Source organism: Alexandromys fortis, unplaced genomic scaffold, assembly GCF_014885135.2.
Source record: "Alexandromys fortis isolate MF-2015 unplaced genomic scaffold, M_Fortis_MF-2015_v1.1 scaffold_88, whole genome shotgun sequence".
Taxonomy (NCBI): Eukaryota; Metazoa; Chordata; class Mammalia; order Rodentia; family Cricetidae; genus Alexandromys; species Alexandromys fortis.
The window spans coordinates 6285202-6310640 of NW_026067961.1; the positions used below are offsets into that span (position 1 = coordinate 6285202).

General features: G+C 51.6%; 1 protein-coding gene across 3 annotated transcripts in view; it reads right to left on the reverse strand.

Moving 5' to 3' along the window:
* Positions 1–25439, reverse strand: part of Casz1 (castor zinc finger 1) — a 146633-nt gene that overhangs the window by 99005 nt on the left and 22189 nt on the right. For all 3 annotated transcript variants that reach the window (XM_050153382.1, XM_050153379.1, XM_050153380.1), the window contains exon 2: positions 15076–15230. The gene's annotated coding sequence lies outside the window, so the exon portion shown is untranslated. The remainder of the gene's footprint in view (positions 1–15075; positions 15231–25439) is intronic.

Consider the following 25439-nt stretch of genomic DNA (forward strand, 5'->3'; position numbering starts at 1 on the left):
GAGGAGAGGAGAGGAGAGGAGAGGAGAGGAGGCTGGCATGATGGGACCCGTCGAGCAGAGCTCAAGCTGGGAAAAAAAAAGAGATTTAGATATTTACGGGAAATACATTTGTTGGTGCCAAACCTCTGGTTTTATTGTCAGGAGAAAAAAAAAAAAAAGACACAAACCCAACCACCGAAACTCACCCTTAGCTGAGAATCCACACAGAGGGAAACGATTTCCCCATCAAACCAGTTTTATTGGATATAAATATCTAATTATTCGTACCAGGACCTGGAATACCAGACATTTTGCAGTTTTTATAACAGGTGTAGGAGTCTTTACAAACGACTTATATATATATATATATAATATATATGTATATATTATATACATATAATCTTTTATAGCTATGTATTAACAAACCTGATTTAAATTTCATCTGAATTATATTTTGCTCACTGTGCAATTTTGTTTGTTTTGTTTGTTTGGTTAGTTAGTTGTTTTTTCCAAAACCCAGAAAAGCACTAAAATGTTCTGCTACTGTTTGTAGGCACTCTCTCCCTTGGGGTGGAGGGTTATCTTCTGAGAAAAAGTGTACTAAAACCCGGAAGGTACAGGAATAAGGGTCCCCCTCACTGCCCTGTGGTGGCATCTGCACCAGCCCCTACCTACCAACTCTTTACAACTACAGGGCCCACAGCTCCAAGTCAATACTTCATCTTGGACACAAACGCTACATCCCAAACAGACAAACAAAAGTATTAACTCTTCAAACAGCCCGCGATTACACTTCCCACAACGCAGGTGTCAGCTTTTCACAAAGCAAAAAGCAAGGATGAGGCTAGGGAGCCACAGCTGAGAGAGAGGGGCGGGAAGGCAGGAGGGGAAGGCCACAGGAGAAGTGGGCTTGCAGTGAACTACGAACTAAGTGGCCAAGCTGCCATCCGGGGCCTGTCTTCACCTAGAATTAATACACCAAAGTTCTTTTGTTTCTCTCTAAATGGTCTGTAAGAAACAGTTACTTCTCGACCCTGACAGCTGGTCCCCAACTCCATAGAGCAGACAGGCAGCCTGCTCCAAGCATGCCTGAGCCCATGATGTCCCCCAACCCTGATCCAGTCTCCCACCACTTCTTGAGGTGCATTCTCCTAACTTGTAGAAACTCCCATCTTCAGGTTTACCATTGCAAAGGCTGAGAAAAGCTGTGGAGAAACCGGTGAATCCTGGCTAGGCTACAGAGGGAATGGCTGAGCCATAAAACCGTGGTCTCAGGGGCTTCTAAGCAAGATGTCCAGTTGATATTCTCAACAAGGGGCTGAGAGAACACACAGTAAGTGCGACAGAGGCCAAGGTCCCCAAACAGGAGCCCCTAAAGCTTCTGGAGTGCACTGAGCCCCCAGGGCAGTGGGACATTAAGAACCTGGTATACACCAGAGAATCCCAGGGGACGCTGGGAGCAGTCTGGGTCAAGGGAAACTATTCTTTGAAGCTCAAGGGCCAAGTGAGCCATTTGACTTTGACTGATATTTAGGGAGACTTTGGCCAGGGGCTGGCTGTCCCCTGGCAGTAAGAAACTGCATCCGAGCGGCCCACTCAGGTCCATTGATTCAGAGAAAGTCTCTAGGTTAAGGAGAGCCTCGAGCCTCACCGGAGCCCCTCCAAAGAATGCCCACCATCCTCCACTCGGAGTCCCGGGCTCAGGGGGATGGGCTGGGGCCAGGGGGAGCTGAGAACAAACAGCAACCACAGGAAGAGAGTTGAGCATTTCAATTATTCATATGCCAGATGGATTCTTTTCCTGCCTTTTTTTCTATAAAAATGAGGAGGGAGGGAGCAGGTCTCACAACAGTCCCTGGAATGGGGACAGAAGGGGTAGGGGACACTAAAATAGAAGTCAAGTCCCCTCTATGTCCCCCCTGAGCCCTGGAGACCTCCAACATCCCCAGCAGCACGGCAGGAGGGACCCAGTGTTTTCTCTGTCAGGGACCAGAGCTGCCCTTTAGGTTCCCCACAAGCAGAGAGCAAAAAGCAAGGAAAATTGTTGAGCAAAGGGAGGGGGAGAGCGAGAGAAGAGCTGAGAGCTTAGGGTGGAGGGGGAGAGGCAGGCAGAAGAGGGTTCTGACCTTCTGTGAAGGATATAAAAAATCCAGGCGCCTCAGGGGACACCCAACTATCTAGCATATTGCTGTTAAAATGTCTGCAAAATTTAATACACTTGGCATACCATCTAATCAGTCCTTGGAAACTCGGGCACTCTCGTCCTCTAGGATTCTAACTGCCTCAGACCTTAGATCTGGGGGACTCCCACCCCCACCTTGTCCCCAAAATAAGACGAAGTTGTTCCCACCTCATAAAAACAGCTACTCTGGCTTTTAGAGCATATTCCATCCCTACTCATGTCCACGGCCCAGAATTTAGAGGGATTTTTATTTTGAATGGGAGGCAGACATATCAGAGAGAGTCAAGGTAGAGTCCTGGGTCAGGTCTCTGGTATCCAGATTTCTTAGACTATGGGTGGGTATGACAAGGGAACATGCTTCATTCTGTCCAGGGAAGCCAACAAGAGCCATCCATCCTGATAGCTCTTATTTAAACAGCTGCTTGGCACACAGGCAAGCCATATCCTCCTGGGTGGATGTGTACACCTATCCACTGCCTACCTCCCCTGAACTCCAGGACATAACAGACTCGGGCACACGCCCCATCCTCCACCCACCTACCCATCCATCCTACGCACCCACCCACCCATCTCTCCATCCACCACCCATCCATCCATCCATCCATCCATCCACCCATCCACTCATCCACCCACCCACCCATCTCTCCATCCACCACCCATCCATCCATCCATCCATCCATCCATCCATCCATCCACCCATCCATCTACCCACCCGTCCGTCCGTCCATCCATCCACCCACCCATCCATCCACCCACCCATCCATCCACCCACCCATCTACCCACCCATCCATCCACCCATCCACCCACCACTCTATAAGATACTGATACTCCAACTCTCTAAAAGTCATCTAAGAAGTTTCTAGATCTATTCAAAGAATGAGCTGCCTAACCTTCAACCTGCAATACAGCAATCAGAGCCTACTATGACCTGGATATTTTTGGCAGGTCACCACTTGCTTTGGCTTAACAGAAAGAAACCTCACATAGCTGCTTGATGGGACTAGGAAACTGACTCTCCAAAGCTGTCCCCATTACCCTAAGAAAACAGAGTTTGCCCATTTCTGACTTCCTCGTCTCTGGCTGACCTAAAGCCTCAGGGCCTGGGTTTGGATCCCAAGGCTCTGCCCCCTCTAAGCAAGTGACAACAGAAAAGTCACTAATTATCTCTGGCTTATGGGGCCTGGCTATGACGCGGGGTGACTGCACCTGTTCATACAATGGCGAGGCAAATCGAGGAGGAAAAGGGTGAGCTTTGGAAACTCGACCACGTGTCACTCAAGAGGCAGAGTGAGGCTGGATGGTGCAGGGCTGGTGCTGGTGGCTTCCTCCCACCCCGCTGAGCTGTGGCAAGACATATGCTTACAAAGAGAAGAGAAGCCTCAGGCATGCCCACCCCTGCCCCGCTCACAAGTGAAGAAACTGGGGCAGAGTCAACAGAGAGTTCCCTGAGGCAGAGCAAGGCTTAGGACATACTGTTCCCACTGTCCAGGCCGAGGCCGAGGCCAAGGGACATGAGATGGGGATAGGTGACAAGAAGGCAGGAAGGCAGGAACTGGGAAGGGACAGTGGGGAAGGTGTCAGGAGCCTCTGTCATTCATATGCACACACATACACACAAACAAAATCACACTAACCATGCACACACACACTAAACACATGCACACATACACACTAATATACATACCATGCACACATATGCTAATACACATACACTAATACATGCACACACGCATGCGCACACACACACTAACACATGCACACACACACGAATACATGCAATGAAATTAAAGTGAGAACTTAGCCAATAAGAAAAATCCTATCCCTGTTCCACCGAAACTTATTTTAGGGCAGAAGGTAATTGCCAAAGCTTCACATAAAAAGCCAACCACAGGCTGTAAATGGCTCCAAGTCTTTAATTAGACCCCAAGGAAAAAAGAAAACAGTTGCAAAAAGAAACTGAAAGTTAAGAGAAGATTCCAGAAAGGAAGACACAGGACCCCTCCTGCCTTCCCCATCTCAAAGGCCTTCACGGTGGCTGCTTCACCTGCGGCTGAATCACATTCAACAGGCAGGTTGGCAGTGCCTGTTTCTGGAGGCAGATACAGAGTCAAAATTGTCTTGACCCTAAGAGAATGCCAGTTCTGTCTTAGGACCTCTTCTGCCTATCTACACCCCAGTCCACCAAAGCTGACCTCTTGTTAGACACCCTAAGCCTCAGGGGAAAGTGAGGTATTTCTATTACCCTTGAACGTGATGGAGTAAGAAAAAGGTATGGCATGGCCTTGACTCACTTGAAGGCCCATGTATCAAAGCCACAGACCCAGCTCTTGGGCCACGGAGCCATTCATCCACAGTATTATCTCTCAATCCTGGGTCTCTCTTCCTCGCTATAAGAACGGGTTTTTCTGTTGAGTCACTTATAGCTGAGTGGCTCTGGGGAGCCACAGATGGAAATAGGTATCCCCCTGCCTTTTCCTGTATAATCCCCACCCACCCCCAGCAGATATAAATGTTCAACAATCCTTAAGGAAATGGCGTGGCAGGGAGGCCACCTGTAGGTTATGCCATTTCCCTGAAACAAGACAACTTCACACCAGACACCGCACCCCTAAATCCCTGCCCAGTCCCTGTCCTTGGGAAACATGGGGGGGCCTATACTGACGGTGGAACCGACGAGAGAGTGGAAGCTGCCCTTGGGAAGGCAATGCTGTAGAGGGAGGAGGGGAATGAGTGTTCTCGTCTCTCGTGTAAGTTGATGCAACTCAGGGGGTGAGCCAACTCCACAGCTTGGGGACTCCAGGGGCTAGTCTAGGATCTGCCATAGCCTAGGCCTGGGTGTTGTGGAGTTGAATGATGGTGAGGTGGGCCCAGAGACAGAGGCAGCAACCACTCCTCGTTCGGTGTCTTGTGAGTGTGAAGCCCCGTGCCACAGGCATCTCAGAGAACACATTCTGCGGCTATGCTACCCGTGTGCCCATTTCACAGAGAAGGGCAACAGAGCCAAGTGTGGCGAAGGGACAGCCACACACCGGCCTGCATTACAACGCAGAGTGGCCAGTCCTCAAACGATCGTCCCCTTTATCCGTGACCACTTGGCTCCTGTCCTGGGTTCTCCGATGGTGCCTAGAATGTAGGCGCCTGGCTCAGCTAACACCGAACATAGTGAGGGAGCTTTGCTGTGCCGTTCACCAAGCCACTGAGCCATGCTGCGAAAGCCACGACCCTCATAGCCATGACTTAACAGGAGAAACGGGTGAACCACGTCTCCCAAGCGGCCGCGGTGGCGGCAGGGGTCCCTGCCTACTCCCACCGGTCATTCCCTGGGGATAGAGGTGGGAAGTGAGACCCTCTTTGGCTGGAAGCCTCATGGCTGTTGCTTCCTTCTTTCCCTGCTCAAGAAGGAGATGGGAGTCAGGCCCCTGGCAGAGAGCAGATGTCTGGCTTATTAGCATACTGCCTGTCTTCCCCGAGTGTTCACTGGATGGAACCAGATGCAGGCGGGGATGTGACCTCTACCCTATCCTCTGGGTGGGAGCACGTGGAAGCTGCTTCTACTCTTTCCTTTTTTCCTCCCTACACTGGAAGACTTAAGAAAACCCCATTTCCACTCCAACCAGGTGTGAACAAAACAATCACAAATGGGCAGGCCCATGACAAGAATCTTGTTTCTGGGGGAGGGCCGAGAGCTTCTCAGGGGGGCTCTAAGTTCTTTTCTTACTTTCAGTTGATTTTGCCAGGAGGCTGGAGTCTGTGTGTGTGGGGGGGTCTGCCCCTACTGTTCAGAGATGTTAAGAAGGACCCTACACTCGTGGTTTGCTAACTTAAACCCCAAACAAAGGAGGCCTAGCTGGTCCTCCCTCCAGGAAGGCTCTTGTGGACAGAGATGGCACCGACTTGCAGGAGGATGCTGACCTGCCCTCGAAGCACCCCTAGCCTTTCTGCAGGCATGTGTCCCTACACAGGAGTGCCACACTGACAGAGCAGCAGGTCCCAAAGGCAGGGAGCTCAGTAAAGGCAAAGTTACACAAAGACAGGGGCCTTAGTTAAGAGAGAGAAGTCCTGGCATCGGTAAGGTTCAGGAGCCAGGAATGGTCCCTCCATGACAAGTCTTGTCTCTGGAGAGGGTGGACCAAACAAGGACCCCCGCAGTTGTGTGATAAGAGCCTCAGCTGGTGATGTCACTGTGCTACCCTGGGCACTATTCCATTTTTGTTTGTCATTTTTATTATTTTGAGACGGTCTCTGGTATCCTGGGCTGGCCTTGAACTAGCTATGTAGCAGAGGATGACCTTGAACTTAGAATCCACCTGCTTCTACCTTTCAAGGGCTGGGATGGCACAGCCACGCACCACACTTGGTTCCAAGTTGCTGGGAACCGAACCCAGAACTTCATGCATGCTAGGCAATCACTTCCGCCATGGAGCCAGCTCCGATTGGCAAAGCATGCTGTTTTTCTCACTGGAAACTGGAGCTGAATGGGATGCCCCCTGGCATGATGGGAGTTGCCACACATGCTCAGTAAGAGGCCTGCTCACAGTGTGCAGACTATGCTAGTTGGGCCGACACCGCTGGGGCAGCTGCTCCTCTCACAGGCACCAGGATTCTAAACATTCTACAGAAGACTTTCCCTCGCATTGGGTTTTCGGGAAATGGGGGGGGCGACTGGTTAGTAGCCTAGAAAGACACCTTTCCTAAACTCTTTATCCCTCGAATCGAGATGAGTGAGAAGGGCAGGGGAGATTTGATTGGAAACTGTGTCTGGACAGTCTATGTGAACCCCAGTGACCCAGAGCTGGCCTGCAAGGGCTCCAAGACACATGGACCTGAGCATAACCAGATGGAAGGTGGTCATGTGACTGGACCTCCCTGGCCCCATCTTTTGGAGAATGATCTTTGGGGTGAAGCCTATTTATCTAGGGCAGCAAGGGTTAACACTGGGGTTGGCAGAGGCCAGGCAGCACGGAGCACTCCCTGTTTATTAATAAGCTATTTATCACCAGCTTTGCTTTTAATGCCATTTGGGCTTAATGTCGTTAATGAAATATAAATACCCACGCTAACGATGTCGGTCAGAGGCAGCACGGGCAGCAGACGGCTCAAGAACCAGGGCCAAACCGCTGGGCACGCTGGGGAAGAGGCTGAGAGCTCGGGAAGCGGAAGAGGTTCCCACCAGCTCGGCACCCCCCAGCCCCTTCTGCTCCCACCGCAAGACTCTGAAGCTGGTGGTGCCTGCCGGGAAAGGCTGGGAGGAGGCTGCCCAGGGGGCTGGGGAGAGAAACCCTTCGAGGGTGAGGATGGTGTTAACTCCTACAGCACAGAGCCCAGCCCAGAGATCTCCCACCTCGGGCACTGCCCTTCTGGCATCGGGCCCCTTGGCTGCTGGAAGCTGGACTTCCACCAGCTGGCGGCCGGCCCTTCTTACTACACTGGGCTCCCTGACCACGGGGAACAGAGCCAGGGTGACAGAGGTCACAAGAGGGAGCAATTAGGATCCCATCGAGTCTTCCAATAAAGATTTTCAATTCTGGCACCCAGAATGACATTCTAGGCAGCCCAGCTCTCTGGATGGTCTGCCCTTCCCAAAGCTGGCATAAGGCTGCTCTAGTGCCTTGGGAATGGGTATCCAGAGGCCCAAAGATGGTTATCAGTGCTCACAGGGCTTGGAACATGGAGGTGGCCTTACACAGCTGGCTTTTGCCCCTAACTTAGCCTCTCCTTCATACTTAGCCATATTTGCCCACCTCTCTTTGGGCTCAAAACAGAGCCCATAGCATCAATACAATACAGGAACCTCAGGCCTAACCTCAGAAGTCTGAAGCCTGCCCCTTCGGGGAGAAGTGGCCACCAGACACTGTCCTCAGCCCAGGGGTCATAGATGCACCCACACATCCAAGGAGCACCGGGACCCAATCACAGGATGAGAGACTTGGGCAGGTGGTGACTTTTGCCTCCAACCTCCTCTCCCTGGACAAAGGCAGTGGGAGTCACAGTGACTCCAGCCCCACCTGCTTGCAAAGTCCACAGACAGCTTCCCAGAGAGTGCCACTTCTTTTTGGTGGCTCCCTAGGCTTCCCTTAGCGAGAAGCCCCAGAGCTTCCGGTCCTCTCCAGGCAGGATGTCTGAGAAAAGAGGAGGCCATGGAAACACGAATGTCTACCACACAGTGAACAATCTTTTAGTATAAGTATATCCCAAATATCACACGGAACATACTTATGCTAAAAATGATTTGCCGTTTATCTGAACTTCAAATTTCACTGTGGCCCTATATCTCAATGGGCTAACTCTGGCAACTCAATCCAGGCCATTCGGCAGGGACACCTGACAGGGGTGATGGGTTCTGGTGGACGGCAGGATGACAAGGGCAGTGGAGGCCTCCACCCATCTCTGCCCATCTTGGGAGAGCCGACTCCCTTCAAGAGACTCTTTAACTGACTGTCCCAACCCCTTTCAATGGTCATTCCTATACTGCCCTAGGCCACTGCTCACCTGTGGTGGGTCCCCTCTGCCTGTACCCCTCAAAGTCACCTCCATGTTCCCCAAGGAGTACAGGGCTCGTTTGCCAGGGCTTGGTGGAGCTCAGCTCAGCAGCTAATCCCCTGGGTGTCTCCTGTCAGATTATTAATTAGCTAAAGCGGATCGGTCCTAGAACAACATGCACTCGGGCTTCAGATAGAGCAGGCTGGGAGAGCCGGCCAGGGGGCTGTTAAAGTGACAAGACCCTGTTTGCAAACTGCTTCCTGGGAGGCTGGAGCTAGGAGGGGGCCCAGACAGACCCCTTCCCACACACACCTGCGTCCGCTCCCAGATGAAAGTGCATGCTGGGTGAGAGGTTCGTTTCCCAGGGGACCACGAGAGAAGGAGGAGTCGGAGCTTGCGTCTTAATAAAGAGCAGGCGGTGTCTGATCAGAGCCTGTCCTTCGGAACGCTTCAGAAAGAGTCCAGTTTCACTCGGGAAACCGAGAACGAAACAGAACTCTCACTACCACCTACAAAATGCGTAGACTCTTCATGCACGCTAGGTGCACAGGCCTCTGACCGTCCTCCAACAGGCAGAGTGGGGACAGGCTCTCCCCTCAGGGACCTCAGAGTTACTGTTCCTTCTGACACAAGGGCTCTTCCCCCAGATATTAATTAGCATGGATGACTTCCTCACCTCCTCTCTGTCTCTATCTCAGTGACCCTTTCTCCAGAAGCCACACCTAAAGGGACACATCAGCCACTTCCCCCACCCCCTTTCTTCCAGCCTCCAAGGCGGCTTTGGTTTTCCCTTTAGCTTTTGTTGCCACGGCCAACATCCGTTTGCTTCCTCTACCTCCCGGTCCTTTGTTTCCCCCCACCAAACGAAAGCTTCAAGAGGACAGGAATTCTTGACCTCTTCGTTCACTTCCTTAACGGGGGATCTGAACTATGGCTTAACAAGAGTAAATGGATGAATGAAAAGAGGAGCATGAGCAGAGGTCAGAGGTCAGGCCTGTCTCTTTGGCACCCACTTCCTCCTGGTGACTTTCTGTGATCCCACCTTTAATGGCTTCCACTACAGCCCTGTTCCTAGGCCCATTTCACTCACGTGCACTCCAGATCTTGGTCTCCTGACCTATGCCACGGAGGACTGAGCCCTTCCTGGCTGGGACTGCTCCTCTCTGCCCAGGGAGTAGGGCAGGGTGGGCCACTGGTGACGAGAGGCAACATCCGGACTCGTAGCTGCTGCTGCCCAGGCCCAGCTCAGCTGCTAGCAAACTCCTGGGCTCGGATTGTTCCGACTTGAGTCGGTGAAGCTGAAATCCTAAGTCACAACGGCCCGAGACTTCATTACCAGCTCTCAATACAGATTACTAAGGGAAAAAAGTTGCTTTTAATTGCTTTTCCCAATTAGCATTTCTGGAGAAGGTAATGTGTGTTCTCCCCCAATCACCCACCTTGGATTACCATCTGTTCCCAACACTAGGCTGCAAGGCTAAGGTCAGAAGAGAACTCCCATTCCTGAAGGAGTCCAAGGAACCAAAGTGAAAAGAACAGTGAATGGAGACCTCTACTAAGCCTTATGGGAGCAAACAGGCTGTGAACCGTGGGCAGCTGACCAACGACCTGGAAGATGGGTTGGAAGTGCCCGGGTGGAGCCTCCAGTTGGTACCCACACCCCTATACTTAAGGACTTTCGCCTGCACCAGGGCTATTCCTGCGTAGATTCCAAAATAAAATAGGACAAGGGGCCAGCATGATGTCATGTCTGTGATCTGAGACACTGGAAGTTGAGAGGTAGGAAGACGTCAAGCTGGAGGCCAGCCTGGGCTGTATAATGAGACCCTATCTCAAAAAAAGACGAAAAAGGGGCTAGAAAGATAACACAGCAGGTAAAGGTGCTTAAAGCCAAGCCCGATGACCTGAGTTCGATCCCTGGGACCCACACAGGGGAAGGAGAAGACTGACTCCTGCAAACCATCCTCTTTGCAGCAGGCATATATGTTTGCACGCGCGCACACACACACACACTCATAAACAAATGCAAAGCGAGAGGAAGCTGGTAGGACAGGAGAGCCTTGAAGGTCTAAAGGAAAAGGGAGGAATTCACAGGGCTGGCCTCGGACTCCTCTCATATGTAACACCCAGGGCATTGCTTCTTGCCAGTACTGACATGTCACTGTGGACGCTCAGAAGCCTCAGGACCATGGTGAGGCAGAGTTGCCAATTTCCTGACGGTCATTCCACCCTTGGAAGCACCATGTTACGTAAGGGAACGACCCTCCAGGGCCATCATTTTCCCTTGGACCCATGCTAAACGGGATCCAGAGAGTCTCCACTGGAAGGCGGAAGACACAGGGAAACTGAGGCAGAGGGCTGTCTGTGAGTAGCGGCATCACCAGAGAGCATTCTTATCCAGAATGGACACAGTAAGACCAGTGACTCTTCCCTGGATCATCTCCCCGTCACACACCCACTCACGCCAAGGGGATCCCCCAGACCACCACAAAACCCAGGGGGCTGCGGAGACACAGGCTACCCTACTTCCCTTCCCCGGCACTTCCCTCTCCAACCCCACCCTTCTGCATCCCGCACTGCGGCATGCTCTAGAGCTGCCAGCCTCCCATCAGATCAAAGCCCCGGAGGATGCCATTAGAACTGTCCAGTCCAGTTAGAAGTGAAGGTCATGGATCTAGTGCAGACCATGGAGGCAGGAGGCAGAGAAACCTCCCACTCATGCAGAGACACAGGCCTGCCCACCCAGATACACCCTCCTCTAAGGCAAGCAGACGCACCCAGGATGATTAGCTCATGCCCCCCTCAGAGTCAGACAGAAGCACCAGCTGTGGGCCTGGGATATCCCCATCAGCCCCTGCGGGCACCAGCCTGCCCTTCTGCTCATTCCCTCACTCTCCCTGGAGGTCAGGCCTCCAGAGCTTCCTGGAGGGCTGAGCTGCTGGGCCACATATTGCTTCCCACTTGGGACACCCCTTATGCCCCCCGCAAGATGTCACCAGCCTGCCCTTCCTGCCACTCCCCCTGGAGGTGAAGCCTCCGGAGCCTTCCTGAGGGCTGAGCTGGCCCATATGGCTGGGGATACGTTGCCAGCACCAGTTAAGTGCTCATGGGGCCTGGCAGCCAGCAGTGACAGCTTTCCACTCACGCCAGCCGGACCTTTGGCTTGTTACAGGGCTACAAGGCAGCATCCAGAGAGGCACAGACAGAACCTGACAGGACCTCGGGGGTGGCCTCATCATTACAGCATCCCAGCCAGGAGAGCTGTCGCCAACCTGGCCCACGCAGGTAATGCCAGGATACAGGGGAGGGAAGTCTTGCGTCAGAGATCCCAGAAACAGGGACAGGGTCTGGGTTCAAGTCTCCCAGGATGCCTGCAGCAATTCACACCTTGGTATGGGGAAAGGATGTTAGGATCTCTGCCAGGGAGCCGGGTGGAGGCCAAGCTGGCCCGGTACATATGACAGTCTTAGCTAACCCATTTTTTTTTTTTTTTTTAGCCCTTAGAAGTGCTCATCTGAGGATCTGTACAACCAGGAAAGGGCAGAAGGTCAACTCTGGGGGACACAGGGCACATTTAAAGCCGCAGGGAGGAAAACCCAAAGGACACTCAAACTCTGCACGGAAACCAGGGTGGAAAGGTCCAAATTGACTATGCGATGCAGCCTCAGAGCAGAAGGACAATGACGGCAACATTCCCGATAGTCAGCGCAACTCCAAGATGGCGCTTCCACTGAGATCTGTGGGACATGGGAGTAGGGAGGCGCAGGTGCACAGGGGGTGGGGAGGGGGAGCTCAGAATGTTCCAGGCATCCAGGGGACTTTCCTTACTCCTCCTGTTCCACACATAGCTAAGCCTCCGAGCACACACAGATTCTACTCCTCACCCCAGCCGTCATCTTCCCGCTCCAGTGGCTGCGGCCGCTGTTCCCCTGACTCACGGCATCTTCTCTCGCCGCCCCCGTGATGTACAGTCCCCAGGACACCCTCAGCTGTCTTTTAAAGTAAGTCAGATGGCCGTATCTCCCCAGGGACACCCCACCACCTGTCCCCTGGCACACAGAACGCCACACATCCCGGCCCTCCCCATCTACCCAGCCACATGGTCTAGTTGCCAAATGGAGTTAGTTACTCCCAGCCGAGGACCTTGAAGTCACCTGTGGGTCTCTTTCTGAAATATCTCCCTGCCTGCTCTTCAGGTAGCTGTCCACATCACATCTTTAATCTCTGCTGTCACTTCCTCAGAGTCTGGCCTTGAACACCCCACCCTACCATGCCCTCGCTCTCTTCTCATAACCTCACCCTATTTCCACTTAGCCCAAGGTCCGCCATGTTTGTCTTTCTGCATCTGTTTACTGTCACTTCTGACAGCAGGGACTTCCCGCACATTCAACTCGATCTTCTGCAGAACCTTCAGAATGGGGGAAAATCTAAGCCTGAACCTGGCTGGGGGTCTGTGGACCACAGAAAGCACAGACTTCTACCCGGCATACACCCTGGCGAGGCATCTCTGCCACGACAGACCCCAGTCCGTGGTCAAGGTCGTCACTGGAAAGGATTGAGTCAGTGAGCAGGGATCCATGCTTGACATCCCCTCTCTGAGCCTTCTGAGTTCCCAAGCTTCATTATCACAGCCGGAGACAGCCGATGCCAGGATGCGGGAGTCCCACTGGACCTGTTGGGCCCATACACTGTGCTGGGTTGCAAATCCCAGCTGGCATGGCCCCTGGGAGTCAACTATGAGTGGAAACTTCGGAAAGGGAAAAATTAATGGGCATGTTTTGCCCGGAGAAAGAAGAAAACAAAAAGAAGAGAACTGGCTCACATTAGCCCTAACGGGGGCTCTGCAAGTACCATAGCAGCCGCCCAGTGGCAGGGCACTGGAAGGCCTTGCAGTGGGGCTTCAATCCTCCCAGGAAGCAGAGGCAAGCCCGGAGAGCCGTGGAAGGCCATGGAGTCCACAGGCAGGGCTGGAGAAATGGCTCAACAGCTAAGAGCATTTGTTGCTCTTGCAGAGGACAACATAGGGTTGATTCCCAGCACCCACATGGCAGTTCACAGTCACCTGTAACTCCAGTCACAGGGCATTTGACCCTCTCTGACTTCAGAGGGCACCAGGCACCCACATGGTGCATAGACATATAGGCAGGTACACACCCATACACATAAAATAAAATTTAAAAATTAATCTTTTTTTTTTTAATAAAGAAAGTCAAGATGCTAGCACCAGACCCCAAGGAGACTTTGGAGCAGTGAACTTGCCACACTGCCTTTCTCAGGCAATAGTCTAAACATCCCTACGCTACTCAGGGGCAGGAGAACAGCGGCAACACACCTTGAGTACCGACGACCGAATCCTGGAGCATGATTGCACTAAACACCAGGAAGAAGAGTTCCCACCACTTTAGCAACCAAACGCTACATTTGCATCTGATTTGCAAGTTCCTGGGTTACATTCAGGGTTTCTGCTAGTCCCCAAGGAATGACAGCCTGACATGAAGCAGGCTTGTAGCTCTGGGGACCTTGCAAACCCCAGCGGACACCAAGGTACCCAGCTCTCCAAGTGCTTCCTAACCTCCGGTTTAAAAGTCCAGACCACAGAGGGAGAGGCAGTACCCTGTATCTTACTCAGAGTGCCCATGGGGAAGGAGAACACAGGCGAAGAAGCCAGGAATGCTGACTCTAGTGTGGTACACACAGGATGAGTGGCCCCCAGTCTTGCCCTCCCCAGTAAGTCTTGATCCCCTCTACCCCAGACTATGCCCATCAATTGTGTGAACACCCGGATATTGCGGAACTGGTTCTCTTGAGAATGCTGCTAACAACCAACATGCCCCGGGAAACTTCTGTGTTCACTACCCGCAGGCAAATACCTGTGAGTGCGACCACAGACACTCTTTGTGACTTGCCATAGGCAAGGTGCTCTTTTCATGCCCTGATCAAAGATACCCTAAGGAAGGTCTAGCCTAGGCTGGAGACAGCCTTGATGGGTTATTCCCTGGCTAAGCTCATCTCACAAACAAACTCAGGGCAGAGCAGTGTGTACACAAAGGCCTGTCATCCCCATGGTGAAGTTTAGAGTGACCCAACATTTTGATATTGGAGGGGGTAAGGGTATCTATCACCTGAGGTATCTACCACTGTTGTACCCGAATGGTCACATCGTTGGGAATCACTGGAAGGACTCTTCAAGGTCAATTGTATCAACATCTTTGAAGAAACCAAGACCCAGAGGGGTGTAAGAAATAAGTCTGATGGCAAAGTCAAGGTTAAAATGCATGAGTGTTTCTGTGCGGCCCCTTTTCATCTATGGTACAGGTATATGAGCTACTGGGGCACAACCCTGTGAGAGAAGTAAGTCTAAGGACCCGAAGTGGCAACCCCCAACTGGCCAGCCTTCACTTCCCAGAGGATCATGGGAACCAGGAGAGTCTACCTTTGCATCCCAAGAGGCCAAGGTCCGAAGTCCATTCCAACGCACCACACTGGGGAGCTGCAAGGTCCTCCCTGCGAAGGAGGAGTCCGTCGCCAGGCAGTTGGAGGGCAGGAGGGATGGAGAGGTTCTGCCTTCCCTCGGCAAGGTCTGTGTGTCTGTTGGAGAGGAGAAAGGGAAGCAGGTTAGGTTTCTGGGCAGGCAAGGTTTAGCTGATAAAGGCATTTGCCACCAAATCTGAGGACCTGCATTTACGATTCCACAAGTTACAGTGCACAAGTGTGTGCGCGTGTATGTGCGCGCACACACATACAAAAACAGTAAATATCATTTAAAAACATTTTTAAAAGATGATTGGATTACAGCTGGAACCCACTGAGCAATGACACACAGAGGACAATGGGAGAGTTCCAGCGCCCTGTGTGGCAACCAGTCAGTGAAGCAGGAGATTCTGGGACCTGCCTTGCCGATCAGAAGATGGCATTGACATGGTACATACCATGCCTGACTCTGCAGCCAATGTGCCCTTTGCACAATTATTAGCCAACTGCTATGAGCTGTCATACCTAATAAAAGAATCGAGCAGGAAAAACAATACTGGGCCAATCAGGTGCCACCCTGGGTAACAACAGAGGGATCACACCCAAGACTTGGTACCTGGGGTGAAAGGTCAGCCCGAGAATGGATCAAGTCAACAGATGAGACCCATCCAACAGAACCAACCAATCCTGGATTCCTAGCTGCCTGCTCACTCCAGGTTTCCCCTTGGCGAGCTCCAGGCTGTTCCCAGGACCCGGTGCACAGCCTGTGGAAGTCTTCAGAGAGAGTCAACAGGTATCTCTCTCTGCATCTACCCAGGATGGTAGATTAGATTTCGTCTCCATTCCCCCCTCCACTCTGCCTCGGTGCTATTTCATCTCACAGACAGGAAAGAGGGTGTGGACACACCCTCCAAGGAGGCCACCGGGAGAGACTCCTCTGTGATAGGTGCCGGGCCAAAAACAGTGTCCTAAAGAAAGTTGGAGCCCTACTACCGGCAACCTTTGTGTCAATTTAAGCAAATATTGTGGCGTTTCCATGGAGACTCCTGTTTTGAATATCCACTTCGCTCACTTTTTAAAGGGCTTTTCCTGTTTGCATTTCAACTTCAAACCTGTAAATATTTTCAGCCTTTTTAGGGAAAAAAAGAAAGAGCCCATGCGCGTGCAAACACAAGCAAGTACACAACTTCTCAGGCGCGGCAGCCCAGCCTTGCGGAGGACGTAAGATGTGGGACGTGGAACTCTGAGGTCATTATCCGCTCTCATCCCCACCCTGCAAATAGAACTGCTACTGAAGTTTGGGCGACCCTCCCTCCTTTCTGGGGGCTAGCAACACCCCATACATGTGACTATGTGTCCTCCAAGTGGCCCATCCTGGACTGCACAGTCTGGAACAGAGCAGGCAGCAACCTGGTTAGTTTTCTACCAACCCAGCCATCCAAGTCCCCAGGGGAGTCTCCCCAGGGTGTGTGAGCCCCCTCCTCTCCTGACTCCCAAGGCTAGGCTGAGTAGAAGGGAGCTGGCTCTCCGAATGCCAGCTTCAGCACCAGACCCTTCTCTCTGCTAGAGCAAGGCGTCAGGACCAGCTCCCTAGGGAAAACTGGGATGGAAGGTGACCGAGAGCTAGGGGTGGATTCGCTTGGCTCCCATCCACCCTTCAGCATCACCAGGGTTAACAGCATGCTTCCTGGTTTCCATGGATTCCTGCCAGGCCCCTAATGTGAGTTTCGTGTGATTTGGGGGAAGTGGATTTCCTTTGTTTTCCAGTTTGGGAATATTTTTTTCTTTAAAAAAGAGGAAAAAACACTTTAATGGGAACTTCAGGGCCACTGGGAGACTCACTCCTTTGGGTTCTGAAACTCCCTTGCCTGTTAGTCCAGAATCTCCCAAAGCCCAGGCAACTTTTGGCCCCAGTAAGAAAGATGGTTGTGGGCCAGAGGAAGGGGTACCTTGGATCACAGCTTGTACCCCAGATAGAGCCCCTCTAAAATTCAGAAGCTAACTTCAGAGCTGACACACACCCCTTCCAGTCTCACACTGGGACCTCCATGCTCCCTAGACAAGAGGTCAGGGACATAGCCACCTCCTAGACTCCTAGAAGAATTCCAAAGACACATGCCAGAGGTGTTCCAGAGTCTATGCCCTGGTCAAAAGGATTTCCAGTTGGGGGGGGATATTCCAGACCCCAGCGTGCTTTTATTCTCTTCCAGACCACTGAAGGGCCAGCCCAGGAGTCAAGGAACTAAAGAAGGGGTATGGCCAGGCTACCTCCTCCTCAATGTTTTCCATTCCTGCCATCCCTGCCCAGCCTCGCTAGGGTGGCATGACCTTGTTCCAAGACTCCCCAACCAAGTGGCCTGACCCATTTAGCAAACCAAGTCATGGGCCCCAAAGCCTTCCGAGCATTGAGGCCCTCCCACGTCACAGCCCCGGGGCTGAGGCACTGTCTGTCCGTCATTACGGGCAGAGCCTAATACATCGCTAACCCACTGACCCAGGTGAAGAGAAGCCAAACAGTGACAGACATAACCCTGGGCTGAAGATCCAGAAACGGGGGTCTGAGGCCGAGTTCTGCCACTTGACTCTCTGACGGTTCTCCTGGAGGCTGCTGGTCTCCTAAAGACCTGGACTCCTCACAAGTCAACTGGCAGGACAAAGAAGAAAGCAGCAGGAGCCATCTTTTCTCCCACCCCATAGGCTCGGGCTAGCAAGAGAGGCAAAAGGATCCAGAAATGCTCCAGACCATAGCTTCCCTCTTCTTTAAGCCTCCTCAAGAGACTTCTAGAACCTGTCCCAAAAGGACTCGTACAGCCCTCTGCCCTGTGCTCCATGTATCCTTCCGCACGACATTAAACTCCATACAGAACTGGAGTAATTTGTTCACAAGCCTGTCTCCACCACTGAAGTCTTAACTCCTCAAGGGCAAAGCCCAGGTCTTAATTATCTTTGCTGCTCTGGCACTTAGCACAACAGCTGGCCCTCGGTGGGCGGCGTAAGTTTGGTGGAGCTGAACTAGTCCCTGGTTTCATGTCACAATCAGAGGAGTCTGGTGCAGCTTCTCCCTCTCCTCTAGCAGAATGCTTCCCTCTCTCACCGCCTGCTTGCTCCCCTGAGCCCCAACCTGACTGTTGGCTTCTCCCCCCCCCCCCCCCCCCCCCCCCCCCCCCCCCCCCCCCCTTGGGCTTCCCCCCCCCCCCCCCCCCCCGTGGTCTCACTGAATTTACAACATGCAGCTTCAAAGGGACTTCTGGTTACTTGAGCCTCTTCCAACTAATCCAAAAAGGACGAGCACCTACTATGTGCTAGGGAGGAGAGGGCACAGTGGGTGGGTAGCTTTCTCCCTCTGCCAACCAGCTCACGAGGACAGGTGGTAGTAGCTAACTAGATTAATTGGACAAGCACGGTGCCAAGTGTTCTACACACAGGATCACAATGATTCTTTAGAACACAAAAGCAGGAACAGCATGGACCCCACGGATAGATTAGGGACAACGGTACAGAGATACGAAGTGACCAGTCAAAGGTCACATGGCTCACAGGTATGGAAGCCAGGCCAGGGCTGGTGACCCACCAAAAGTTCTCCCTCTTCGTGATCTCAGCACTCGCCTTGCCCAGTGTGAGTGCCCCTCTGGAGTCACACCTCTTCTGGTGTGGAGTTATCTCCTGCAGTACACCAGGGCTGCCAGAAAACACTTGGACCCTGCAGCCAAAGGCAACATCTGTGCTCAGGTTTTCTGGCCAGGTTTAACAGTGGGAGGAGGGGTAGACCTCGGAAAACACACCAGACGGGCAGAAGGGACACCTGGATGTAGCTGGCAAATGCGCTCTCTGCTAGAGACCTGCCTGCTGCTCTGGATGACAGGACAGACAGGGCCATGCCATTCCCGTAGGTCCTGTGAGAAGGGGACAACTTCTGCTCCGCCTCTGGCAGGGACCACTGAGGATCTTTCTCTTCCACAGAGAGGCAGAAACTCCCGGCATTAGGACCTCCCGCCATAATGAGCACCTGCCTGAGAGGCATGGGCTTGGGGAGCAGGGTTAACGTACCCTTGTTTTTATCTTAGGTGTGTACACTACAGGGAGGGAGGCACCTATCGTCTCTTCAAAGGAGAGAAGGCAGGGCGAGGAGATGGCGGGGAGAGATCTACATATGTCAGGAGAGATGGCGGAGGACCCGCCAGGGTAGCGAGAGGACAGAGCACTAATGAACAGATTTCATAAGCCATCCAGAGTGAAAACAAAACACAGACGTGCACATTGCCCAACTTCAGGGTTGTATGGAAAAGAAGAAAAAAAAAACACAATAAAAAAATCCACATCTTAAATACAAAAATCCTACGTGATGTGTTGCGGCATGAAAGTGTTTTCCACTGCATTTTTCCTCTGTGATCTCACACAGCCTACGACGGGTCCGCCCAGCACGGTCGGTATTTGATGGTACACACTCAGAGCAAACACACACAATTAACCAAAACAAGGGCAGTAAATATTCAAACCACTCCAAACTGGCATCTTGCAGCTTCTCGTGACCTCTGGAGATGGCTGTGCTGGCCCCGAGCAGGGCCCCTTTAGATGTTAGGAGGGGAGATAAAGGAGAACACGGTTCAGATAGGAGGAACCAGAACTCCCAAAGCCTAACTCCCAGCAGCCCATTCCATGGCCCTTTCTATACTTAAGGGGCTACCCTGCTGAGAACAGGGGATGAGGAAGGGGCCCACGCATCTCAGAGTCCTTTCTACGTAGTTCTCACCCCACTGTTACAGTACGTCTCCTTCTCGTCTCACCCCTCCCCCTTTTAATTGTTGGATGAATTTACAGAGCGCTGTGCCAAAAACAATCGACTCCAGGGAACAGAGTCATACAAAAAAGGGCGTGTCGCCAGAGGGAGACGGATATCCATGGAAACCACCACCTTTCACAGAGGCCTAGGTGAAGCTTGGGTGAGGTGGACCAGGTGGAGAAAGTCTGCTCCTCCCAGAGCACAGCCTCAGAGAAGACTGGAGTTGCTGACAAACTGAGGTAGCCAGATACAGTGGGGAGAGTCGGGAAATGACGTCAAGCAGATAGCATGTCAATGGCAGGGCTGTCTGTACACACACACACACACACACAGGCTCACACTACTATGCCACTGTGCCAGGTCACTGGGCAACAGGCAATAGGAGCTAAGGGCACAAGCTTTGGAACCAGATTGCCCAGGTATAGATGCAAGCATGGATACTCCTGAGCCCTGTGGCCCTGGAAAAAATGACTCTGACCTCTCTTTGTCTCCGTTTCTCCATCATACGATACCATTCTAAGAAAAGTGCCCAGCCCACGAAATAGCTGTTAAATCACAAAGAGAAGGGGTGGGCGAGAGGGCTCCGAGACTCTGCTCCAAGGAAGGGAGAAAATAATTGTTGTGCACATGATTATGCACTGTGTACTTGGGATTTTAAAACACCATTATACACAATCATCCCAAGAACCCAGTGAGGTAGATGTTAATCTCAACCGGAGAGTTGAGAAGCTAAGACTCAGAGAAGGCTGGGACACATCCCAGGTCACACACAAGCAGAAGCAATCAAACTCAGAGCTATTGGACAGGGGTAGGCTGAGGTGAGGGGTGGAGGGCAAGCAAGGGAGGGGAGATTCATAGTGGCCCGGGGTTGCTTTCCCAGGAGACAAAATGAAGACCTCCTCTGTGCCACTGACTGCTGGCAGAAGAGATGGACCAGTTACAGGACTGGGTACCCACATTCCTCAGGAGTTCCTACCCAAGGCTGACCCCGAGAGGCCAGCGCCACCATCTGAACCCTCTCAGGGTCCAGTTGGCATCTCCGGAATCAGGGAAAATGACAAGAACAGGGCGACCTCCCTCCCCGCAACCGATCCAAATGGCCTGGAAGAGGTCCCGCTTCCAAGTCAGATCGCATGGAGAACCTAAACTTCGACCTTCCTGGAACCCAGGCAGATCCCTGGGAGGTACAGGGCACAGGCAAGGGGAGCCTAGAGGGGCAGAGGTCTCCCCCATCGAAACCCAGCCCCAGGGGGTCCTGCAGGGCAAGTTGGAGGCACAAGCTGTCTGCCCGGCTTTGTCCCCACCCTTGCTGAAGACCAGGCTTGGTGTCTCAGCCTTTCTACCATCGACCACCCAAACTCATTCAGATATTTCCCCTCACTTGCTTTTTAAAAAAATTTAATGTTCTCTATAATTCATCCATCCCAGAAGATAATCGATAGAGCCCGTAATGAAAATCTGAGCCATATTTTATGATCCGCTGCGAGCAGAAAGGGCCACATCAGCAGGTCCGTTTTTGGCTTTCCCTATCTGTCTTGCCTGCTGCCCAGGGATTGCTTGCCCTGCGAGCCCTGCCCACAGCCCTCTGCCCAGAGCTCACACAAGCAGGGCCACGACCCTACTGATCATCACTCAGCCGGAAAGCCATAGGACAGTCACAGGCCTTCCTGGAGGGGCCCCCAACTTGGAGTCTCCGCACCCCTATCCTGGGATCTCACAACACCTTTCAACACCTTTAGTCAGTGTCCTTCTGGAAGTCCCAAAATTTTCACAGGTGGCATTTCCCACCAAGAGAGACGGCTTCAGGCCTAGGGAGATGACTCAGTTGGCAAGTACTTGCTGTGTAGGCATGGTGACCTGAGTTCAGCCCAGCACTCAAGCCAGGTATGCTGGTGCAGATGTGCAGCAGATGTGCGGCAGATGTGCAGCCCGGCACTGGGGTCAGGGTGGGGGTGGGGGTAGGGACAGGCAGATACGTGGGGCTTGCTGGTTAGCCAGCCTAGCCAATCTGTGAGCCCTAGATTCTGCGAAACACCCTGCCTCAAAAATTAAGGTGGAAGCAAAAGAGAAAGTCAGCCTCTAAGTCTCCACACACATGAACACAGGCACATGTTCACACACATTAATACGCACATGTACAAACATAGATGAACACGCATGAACACACATGTGCACATACATATGAACACACACTACATAGAAAGTGGAAGGAGGTAAGGGAGGGGAGAGAGGGGAAAAAGAAGGCAGGCTGCCTCTTTTTTCCTGGCCTTATGTCTTGGACCTTCTGGTCAGCGAAGTGGAGATTATTATTCATTGTTACTATCTCCGCATGTCCTTCCTGTCTCTCTGGTCTCCTGTGGACCAGCCAGGCAGAGGGAAGCAGGGACACTGAGAAGAGCGGTCTCCACAGAGCACTTGACTCTGGTCGTGGCACCTCCTACTTGGATGCCAATCAGCAGACACTATGTTCTTCCCAGAATCCCTCACTGCCTAGCACCAATCAGAGAATGACACGGGGAGACAACACCTGTTAGGAACAGGTGACCCCAGCAGATCTACCTAGAGTCCAGAGGAAGAGACAGCTCAAACCAATAAGAAGAGCAGGCTTAGCCGGGCATGGTGGTGCTTGGCTTTAATCCCAGCACTCAGGAGGCAGAGCGAGTTCGAGGCTAGCCTGGTCTACAGAGCAAGTTCCAGGACAGCCTTGGCTTGAAAAATCTCATCTTGAAAAACCAAAAAAAGAAAAAAAAATAGTGGGTTTCGGCCACGTGATGGAGTACTACACAGCCGGAAGGACAAGGTTTTAACCCAGACCTGGGAAAACTTAAATAGCACTGTTTTGAAGGCTGCCTAGCAGAACTTCTGGTACTGCCCAATATGGCAGTCTCTGGACATGTGTGGCTTCCAAGCACTTGGAGTAGGGTGAACAGGGCTAAGAAACTAAATTTTTAATTTTATTTAACTTTAATTAATTTACATTTAAATAGCCACATGTGACCAGAGAGTAACTGTATTGAACAAGACAGGTTTAGAGGAATAATTTCATTGATGTAAAAATAGCTTTTCTTAATAAAAAATTAAAAACCCTTTTATCCCAATGCAACAGGAATAACCATTATTAACTATAATAGCAGTTAATATTTAAATGTGCTGCGGCATGCCGGGCTCAGTGGTAAGCATTTCAGATGGGTTGGCATGTGGAATCCTAACCAAGTTTACTGTTACCATTACCGCCAGTTTACAGATGAAAAAACTAAGGCTAGGCTGAGACATACCAAGATATCCCGGTGTCATACTGCCGTGGTCAGTGAGGCTGAGACACACCAAGCCATATCCCCGGTGTCACACTGCCGTGGTCAGTGAGGCTGAGACACGCCAAGTCATTTACCCGGTGTCACATTGCCGTGGTCAGTGAAGTCTTGGCACTTCCCTAACATACTTTTAGCTATACCCTGCCTAGTTTTGAGTTAGTTTTTCATATTAAAAAAAAATACTTACTCATGAGCATATATTTACGAATGGAGATAATGTATTTTTAAGGATTTACTTTTATTTTATGTGTATGAGTGTTTCGCCTGTTTATATGTGTGTGTGCTAACCACGTGCATGCCTGGTGCCCAAGAAGAGGTTGACAGATCCCCTGGAATTGGAGTTACAGACCATTGTAAGCTGCCATATGGGTGCTGGAAACCAAGCCCCTGACCTCTTTAAGGGCAGCCAGTGCTACTAACCTTTGAGCATATCTCTCCAGCACCCCCCCCCAATTTTTTTAAATTTAATTTAATTTTTTATTTACTTTGGTGTTTTTCAAAACAGGGTTTCTCTGTGTAATTGTCCTAGCTGTCCTAGAACTGCTTTGTAGACCAGGTTGGTCTAGAACTCACAGAGATTCACCTGTGGCTGCCTCCCAAGTGCTGGCATTACAGGTATGTGCCACCACTTCCTGGCCAAAAATGTATTTTAAAACAACCTACAAGGAAGCAATGCCCTTTCCCTAGTAGCAGAAGATGTAAAGACATTACTGAAGTGCTTGGTTCGTAACTCAGCTGGTAGGCAGAGAAAGAAACTGAGCTTGAGACTCCCCGGTGTCCCCCAGGCCCTCACTGCTCCATGCCCTGTGTCAAGAGGGGCCAACACCTTCAGTGACGCTGGCCTGAGATCTCCCAGGCACTAGATGGCTGGAGAACTCACCCCGATGGTAGGGTCAGAGCAGGGCCTTAGCACTCTGGGGATCCTAGCCAGATCCCGTCACAAAGGAGGCAGAGGCTGACTAGAAAAGCCTGCATTCACATCTCAAGGTGGATTCTGGCTTCCCACCTCCTCACGGACACAGGGCGGGCCCAGGCTGGGACCACTGTGTTCGAGACAAGGATATGGACAGACTTATCTTTCCCAGGAGGGACAGCCACCATCCCTATTCACCTACCCTTGGGCTTGGTTCAGAATGAGGGGGCAAAGAAAACCCCTCTCAAAATCAAGAGACTTGAGCCAAAAGTCAAAACAGCCTCAAGGAAATTCCCAGTTGTATTGGTTTGGGACAGGGGATACAAAGCGATGGCCCCACTTGGTCTGGATTTGATTTTGGCTTCCCCCTCCTTGAGATGCACAGATTGGTAGTGTGCAGACGGGAGGGGTGAGGATAAATGCTCTTATTTAGAAGTTGTTATTGTTATGTATTTCTGGTTCCTGCTGTCTGGGGTTCTCTGTCATTTCCAATCTGCCCTAAGTTCCCCTAGAATTAATATATTTATTTTTTGGGCCGGTTTCAGGTGCTTCTAGCTTATCAAACAATCAACCCTGAGAGGCACGCTGGGTGTTTCCAGAAATTACATCACAAAAATCATGCAATTAAAGTGTAAGGGGAGGGAAAAAAAAAACAGAGCTGTTGCTTAATTTCGTATTTTAATTAGCGACTTATTGTAAACGTAGACTTTTAAAATGGAGGCGCCTAGGCAAAGCCAGTAAACAAGTTTTTCTAATGAATTAATTTCACCTCCTCCTCCTCACCAACTCAACTATCACTCTCCGGATTTGCCCTGTCCCGGCTTTTGTCTTCTATTCCACATCTTGATCTTTGCTCAGCCACACATCAGACAAGCAACCTCCAAATAAAATTGGGAAGTCTAGTACCAGGGAAGCCCAAGGGAGTCCTAGCCAATAAGTTAATAGTCTTGACCTTGAAGAAGTTGACTGTGGACCCAGCACGAAAGTGGATGTTACATGTATTCATAACTGACTCTCAGGGGACTCCTGTATTCCTCTCGGGGCACAGACCTCCAAAGGGGACAGAGAGGAAAACTGGGAACTGTGAAGACTGAGGCAAGGGGGGAGGGGGAGGAGCCAAGCGAGCAGCACCTGAATCCCAGCAGTGAGGAGAGGAGACCTAGAGAGAGAGGCTGCGCTGTTGTGAAACCTGCTGGCTGCCTGGAGGAGGAGGAACATGGAGGAGCAGGGAAGCCATCTATGGCCATGAAGAAATTCTGAAAGAGAAGAGTCTGTCTAGGTCAGTTCAGAGAAATGATACGGCTGTCTTCCACTGCTCGGGC